Genomic DNA, 8,178 nt, shown 5'->3' on the forward strand with positions numbered 1-8,178 from the left:
CAAAAAAAGTCTGTGTACATAACCCAAAGAAGGAGAATTTGCTGCAACAGTTTGCACTTGAAGGCTTTCTGCACATGGCGTCTTTTAGCTAACGGCACAGCAGCCGGGTTTTTCCAGTTCAGAGAAGTGTCGGCAGCAATTTTTGCAAAGTGGCTTGGCCGCTGACATCGCTGAATCGGCGTGTGTGATGCCTATTCAGCGATGTCTTCACTGGTAACCAGGGTAAATATCGGGTTACTAAGCGCAGGGCCGCGCTTAGTAACCCGATGTTTACCCTGGTTACCATTGTAAATGTAAACAAAAAAAAACACTACATAATTACATTCCGGTGTCTGGTCACGTCCCTCGCCTTCAGCTTCCCGCACTGACTGTGAGCGGCGCGCCGGCCGGCCGTAAAGCAGAGCGGTGACGTCACCGCTCTGCTTTACGGCCGGCGCTCACAGTCAGTGCGGGAAGCTGAAGGCGAGGGACGTGACCAGACACCGGAATGTAAGTACCGTATATACTCGAGTATAAGCCGACCCCCCTAATTTTGCCACAAAAAACTGGGAAAACTTAATGACTCGAGTATAAGCCTAGGGTGGAAAATGCAGCAGCTACTGGTAAATTTCAAAAATAAAAATAGATGCTCCATACCGTTCATTATTGCCCCATAGATGCTCCATATACAACTGTGCTATATACAATGCTCTGCACCGTTCATTATGGCCCCATAGATGCTCCATAGAAAGCTGTGCGATATAAATATTGCTCTGCACCGTTGATTATGGCCCCATAGATGCTCCTTATAAAGCTGTGCCATATATGCCCTGCACCGTTCATTATGGCCCCATAGATGCTCCTTATAAAGCTGTGCCATATATGCCCTGCACCGTTCATTATGGCCCCATAGATGCTCCTTATAAAGCTGTGCCATATATGCCCTGCACCGTTCATTATGGCCCCATAGATGCTCCTTATAAAGCTGTGCCATATAGAATGCTCTGCACCGTTCATTATGGCCCCATAGATGCTCCTTATAAAGCTGTGCCCCATATATATTGCTCTGCACCGTTGATTATGGCCCCATAGATGCTCCTTATAAAGCTGTGCCATATATATATATATATTGCTCTGCACTGTTCATTATGGCCCCATAGATTCTCCTTATAAAGCTGTGCCGTATATATTGCTCTGACCCGTTGATTATGGCCCCATAGATGCTCCATATAAAGCTGTGCCATATATATTGCTCTGCACCTTTGAGTATGGCCCCATAGATGCTCCTTATCACGCTGTGCGGTGCCATATAGATTGCTCTGCACCGTTGATTATGGCCCCATAGATTCTCCTTATAAAGCTGTGCCATATAGATTGCTCTGCACCGTTGATTATGGCCCCATAGGTGCTCCTTAGAATGCTGCTGCTGCTGCTGCTGCAATAAAAAAAAAAAAAAAAAAAAATCACATACTCACCTCTCTTCTCAGGACGCCGGCGCTTTCAATAATTACCTGCTCCTCGTGCGGCTCCGTCTCCAGCACTGACGCTCAGCAGAGGGCGCGCACTGACTACGTCACCGCGCCCTCTGACCTGAGTGTCACTGCTAGAGGACGCTGCAGACGGAGCCGGAGCGAGGAGCAGGTAAATATCGCACAGCGCTCCCCTCCCCGTATACTTACCTGCTCCTGGCGCGGTCCCTGCAGTCCCCGGCTTCCCCGGCGCTGCAGCTTCTTCCTGTAATTGAGCGGTCACAGTTACCAATCATTTACAGCAATGAATATGCGGCTCCTCCCCTGTGGAGGCGGAGCCACCTATTCATTTCTGTAATGAGCGGTGCCATGTGACCACTCAGTACAGGGAGAATCTGCAGCGCCGGGGAAGCCAGGGACTGCAGGGACCGCACCGGGAGCAGGTAAGTATAACTACACAGCCCCCGCTCCCCCTCACCTGACGACCCCCGGGTATATGACTCGAGTATAAGCCGAGAGGGGGACTTTCAGCCCAAAAAAGTGGGCTGAAAATCTCGGCTTATACTCGAGTATATACGGTATGTAGTGTTTTTTTTTTTTACATTTACAATGGTAACCAGGGTAAACATCGGGTTACTAAGCGCGGCCCTGCGCTTAGTAACCCGATGTTTACCCTGGTTACCAGTGAAGACATCGCTGAATCGGTGTCACACACGCCGATTCAGCGATGTCAGCGGGAGATCAGCGACCAAAATAAAGTTCTGATCATTCCCCAGCGACCAACGATCTCCCAGCACGAGCCTGATCGTTGGTCGCTGTCACGCATAACGATTTCAGTAACGATATCGTTGCTACGTCACAAAAAGCAACGATATCGTTATGTGTGACGGTACCTTTACTCTATACTGTGAAGTATAGCTCCAGGCTTAAACAGTCGGATACTTCATTATAGCAGGTTTCAAATACCTTCCATTTCTACAAATTAAAGATTACAGCGTGAATGGCAGCTTTACTGTTAAATGCTTTCCCATCTGCATTGGTAATGTCAGATAGGGATTATAAATACAAGCAATATTGTAATTTACTGCTTATTAAAAATGTCAGCCATTCTTGAGATATTACTACTTTTCTTTACACACCGTTGCCTTGGAGACCGACCACTGCTGCAAGACAGTAGAATATGGACAGTGCTTACAAGCTCTTTTCTATTGAGCTTGTGAGCAGAGCTTTGAAGCTGGCCAAGTTCGCGCTGTTACCTCCTAATCCCGTCCGGCTTCAAAACAGCGTTAACAAGTGTGAGATAGCGCTTACCTCATGTGTTGGGGGGACACTCGCTTAGCAACGGACTCAGTCACACAGGCACGTTTTTCTCACACAACAGTCCATGCGGTTTATTATGCAGTCATAAACCGGGTTATGCACAGTTCATTATAAACTTCATAGAACACAATAGGCACCAACAGGTGACATTAAGTTGCAGCTTTAACTTATATACTTCTTATACGGCTTTAACTCACAGTTCAGAGACTACACCCGCCAGCCCTCTTTGACTAGTTCCTGGGGGTGTCCATATGCCATATCAATGTCTCTAGTCATAGCGCGCACAACATTGATTCGTAGCCTCTAAACAGCTAGACCTTACTTCGTCCAGTTACCGTGGGAGACCACACAGTTCATTACTGACCCCCTGACGGTGCACACAGTTCACCATACTCTGGGTTACATTCCCGTTACTCCTGCTCCACACACTGACTCCTGTCAGTCCTCTCTCCTCCAGGGAAACTGCCGAACCGGGATCACCAACTTGCCTGGCAGGCACATATCAGTTAGTCCAGATCCTCAGATGGGCTGTAGCTCCCCCAGTGTAGTGCCATCTCAGACTCTGCATCCACTCCTTCCATGTGCTATTCAGGAATCCTACTCCCAGGATCTTCCAACACAGGTTGTGCTATTCAGGAATCCTAGTCCCAGGACTTCCAACATAGGTTGTGCTATTCAGGAATCCTACTCCCAGGACTTCCAACATAGGTTGTGCTATTCAGGAATCCTACTCCCAGGACTTCCAACACAGGCCACTCAGTGCGCTATTCAGGACGTCCGTCCCCACCTGGGACCGTCCAACACACAAGTCTCCAAGTGTGCTGTTCAGGGATCCGATCCTACTCCCAGGATCTCCCAACACACAGGTCTTCAGATCCACGGCCTCAAAGTGCGCTATTCCGGGATCCGGTCCACACTCAGGACCTCCCAACACACAAGCAGTCCAGGATCTACAGTCTCCATTACAGAGACCACTACCGACCATGTGACCGCACCATGGTCACATTATGTAGTTGTTACCACTCCCATAGATGGGTGGTGTGTGTGGCTAGTTCAACCCGCGCAGCTCTCAAACTAGCCCATTAAGGCTACTTTCACACTAGCGTCGGCCCGTCGTACCGACGCATCCTGTGACAACGCAGCACAACGGTGGCAGCAGACGCATTATTACAACGCATCCGCTGCCCCATTGTGAGTTGTGGGGAGGAGGGGCGGAGTTCTGGCCGTGCATGCGCGGTCGGAAATGGCGGACACGACGCACCAAAAAACGTTACAAGCAACGTTTTTGGTGCCGACAGTCCGACGCAACCGTCGCATGACGGTTGCGACGTGTGGCAATGCGTCGCTAATACAAGCCTATGGAGAAAAAACGCATCCTGCAGACAACTTTGCAGGATGCGTTTTTTCTGCAAAATGACGCATTGCGACAGAGGCCAAACAACGCTAGTGTGAAAGTAGCCTGAGCCTCCCTTCATATCTATACAAACACTTGTGGGACTACAGGTCCCAGAACAACATTACATCAAGTTTACAGCACAGACTCCCTCTGCGACACACATCGGCCATTTACAATTCTGCCAGTCACTGTTTCATCATCATTATAATCACAGATACGCCTCCATGCATATCCTGAGCAGCACAAACTGCACCCCCTAGCTGCAACAGGGGTCACTGCATCACACAAGCTACACAGCAGCGGTAGTCGGTCTCCTAGGAACTGTAACTGGAAAGCTTAATATCTCATTAATGGCTGAAAATTTTTAATAAGGACTAAATTGTGAAAGTGCTTGTTTTAACAAGATTCGATGGATGGAGATGGGAAAACCCCTCTAATATAAAAGGGAAAAAAACGGGTCTGCACCCCTGTTAGTATAGGAGCTCGTGCACATGAATCCATTTTGTCAGACAAGTGCGATCTGTGGTTTTCACGTACACCGATCGCACCGATGATATTCTGTGGGGCTGTGCACATATCTGATTAGTAATTAGGAACGATTGGTGTGTAAGAAAAAAATTGGAGAGAAGACCGGTTTTGAACTGATGGTTAGATCAGAATTGGCAATACGAGTCTATGGGTCCGTTACAAAAAAAAAAGAATAAAAATCTGACAGCGCTCACATGACAGCCGAGTGGGGTCCGATTATCACTGACAGGATGGAGAGGGGGCAGAAACTTTTTTTTTCTCTCTCTACGTAGAAGAAAAAACTTCTAATCGGACCGTTTTTCTCAGCTGTGGAGCCTGCTGGCACATAGTGAGGTAAGAAGTTGTGCGCCACTTGGACAGCTCCTCCTCAAACCCCTTGATTGGCGCCATTAAATAATAACACTAATAATACTGTGTGCCGGCGCTGGTCCCGCGGTGTCTGTGCTCGGTCACCAGCGGCTCCCGTGTTGTTGTGACGCACGAACCTGGCGGCCAATCAGCGCAGGCGTCACTGTCCACTCCTCCTAAATGTCTCTTCCTGTTTGATTTGTCTGAAGGCGGGGACAGTGACAACAGCGCTGATTGGACGCAGTGGGTGTGATAACATGGAGAGAATACAATAATCCAATCTAAGGTCATCTTGCAGGAATCACTTTAGACTGGATCAGCCCCATGGGAAACACCAGAGCACACCCACCCCACCCGACCACACCCACACCACCAGACCACACCCCCAACAAGACCACACCCACCCCACCCGACCACACCCACACCACCAGACCACACCCACCCAACAAGACCACACCCACCCAACAAGACCACACACCCCCAACAAGACCACACACCCCCAACAAGACCCCCCCAACAAGACCACACACCCCCAACAAGACCCCCCCCAACAAGACCACACACCCCCAACAAGACCCCCCCAACAAGACCCCCCCCAACAAGACCCCCCCAACAAGACCACACACCCCCAACAAGACCCCCCCCAACAAGACCACACACCCCCAACAAGACCCCCCCAACAAGACCACACACCCCCAACAAGACCCCCCCAACAAGACCACACCCCCCCAACAAGACCACACACCCCCAACAAGACCCCCCCCAACAAGACCACACACCCCCAACAAGACCCCCCCAACAAGACCACACACCCCCAACAAGACCCCCCCCCAACAAGACCCCCCCAACAAGACCCCCCCCAACAAGACCACACACCCCCAACAAGACCCCCCCCCAACAAGACCACACACCCCCAACAAGACCCCCCCAACAAGACCACACACCCCCAACAAGACCCCCCCAACAAGACCACACACCCCCAACAAGACCACACACCCCCAACAAGACCCCCCCAACAAGACCACACACCCCCAACAAGACCACACACCCCCAACAAGACCCCCCCAACAAGACCACACACCCCCAACAAGACCCCCCCAACAAGACCACACACCCCCAACAAGACCCCCCCCAACAAGACCACACACCCCCAACAAGACCCCCCCCAACAAGACCACACACCCCCAACAAGACCCCCCCAACAAGACCACACACCCCCAACAAGACCCCCCCCAACAAGACCACACACCCCCAACAAGACCCCCCCCAACAAGACCACACACCCCCAACAAGACCACACACCCCCAACAAGACCACACACCCCCAACAAGACCCCCCCCAACAAGACCCCCCCAACAAGACCACACACCCCCAACAAGACCACACACCCCCAACAAGACCACACACCCCCAACAAGACCACACACCCCCAACAAGACCCCCCCAACAAGACCACACACCCCCAACAAGACCCCCCCAACAAGACCACACACCCCCAACAAGACCCCCCCCAAACAAGACCACACACCCCCAACAAGACCACACACCCCCAACAAGACCCCCCCAACAAGACCACACACCCCCAAGACCCCCCCAACAAGACCACACACCCCCAACAAGACCCCCCCAACAAGACCACACACCCCCAACAAGACCCCCCCCAACAAGACCACACACCCCCAACAAGACCACACACCCCCAACAAGACCCCCCCCCAACAAGACCACACACCCCCAACAAGACCACACACCCCCAACAAGACCCCCCCAACAAGACCACACACCCCCAACAAGACCCCCCCCAACAAGACCACACACCCCCAACAAGACCCCCCCAACAAGACCACACACCCCCAACAAGACCCCCCCAACAAGACCACACACCCCCAACAAGACCCCCCCAACAAGACCACACACCCCCAACAAGACCCCCCCAACAAGACCACACACCCCCAACAAGACCCCCCCAACAAGACCACACACCCCCAACAAGACCCCCCCAACAAGACCACACACCCCCAACAAGACCCCCCCAACAAGACCACACACCCCCAACAAGACCCCCCCAACAAGACCACACACCCCCAACAAGACCCCCCCAACAAGACCACACACCCCCAACAAGACCCCCCCAACAAGACCACACACCCCCAACAAGACCCCCCCAACAAGACCACACACCCCCAACAAGACCCCCCCAACAAGACCACACACCCCCAACAAGACCCCCCCAACAAGACCACACACCCCCAACAAGACCCCCCCCAACAAGACCACACACCCCCAACAAGACCACACCCCCCCAACAAGACCACACACCCCCAACAAGACCACACCCACACCACCAGACCACACCCACACCACCAGACCACACCCACACACCCACCCAACAAGACCACCCCCACACCACCCGACCACACCCACACCACAAGACCACCCCCAGACCCGCCCACACCGCACCGCACCGCTGTCCCTCCCCTCACACATCCTCAGGTCTCCAGTGTTTGGGAAGCTACAGCTGAACCCAGCAGAGCTGACTGGCTGTACTGGAGCCGCACCGAGCCCTGACAGTGCTGAGCGCAGCTCTTACCAGCGGAGTCCGGCTGGGCTGTAGCAGTGCCAGTGCACACCACATATATGGCGGTAGAGGCTGAATCCAAGTCGGCTAAAGGACCTCTGCTGACGTCATGCCCATGTGACCAGAAGGGGCGGCGCCCATAGAGCAGACAGGAGGTGGTTGTCATGGCAGGATTTGGAGTGTTTTGGGGTCTCAGATCAGGTAAGTGGATGTTCATACATGAGCTGGGAGTCTGCTTGGGGAGAAGGGGGTGATGCTTGTATGGGGCTGCATGTGCATGCTCTAGGGGGGTCTGCCTGGGGAGAAGGGGGTGATGTTGCTTGCATGGGGCTGCATGATGGAGGGAGGGTCTGCCTGGGGAGAAGGGGTGACGTTGCTTGCATGGGGCTGCATGTGCATGCTGGAGGGGGGTCTGCCTGGGGAGAAAGGAGTGATGCTTGCATGGGGCTGCATGTGCATGCTCTAGGGGGGGCGGCTGGGGAGATGGGGGTGATGCTTGCATGGGGCTGCATGAACATGCTGGAGGGGGGTCTGCCTGGGGAGAAGGGTGAGATGTTGCTTG

The 8,178-nt window shown here is 52.8% G+C and overlaps 1 protein-coding gene across 1 annotated transcript in view; it reads right to left on the minus strand.

The window, feature by feature from the left end:
- The window catches only part of LOC138671037 (serine/threonine-protein kinase Nek3-like), an 89,641-nt gene extending 81,900 nt beyond the window's left edge, over positions 1–7,741 (minus strand). Inside the window, exon 1 of the mRNA XM_069758890.1 lies at positions 7,629–7,741. The gene's annotated coding sequence lies outside the window, so the exon portion shown is untranslated. The remainder of the gene's footprint in view (positions 1–7,628) is intronic.
- Between the last annotated feature and the right edge of the window lie 437 nt (positions 7,742–8,178).

Source organism: Ranitomeya imitator, chromosome 3 (genome assembly GCF_032444005.1).
Source record: "Ranitomeya imitator isolate aRanImi1 chromosome 3, aRanImi1.pri, whole genome shotgun sequence".
NCBI classification, from domain to species: Eukaryota; Metazoa; Chordata; class Amphibia; order Anura; family Dendrobatidae; genus Ranitomeya; species Ranitomeya imitator.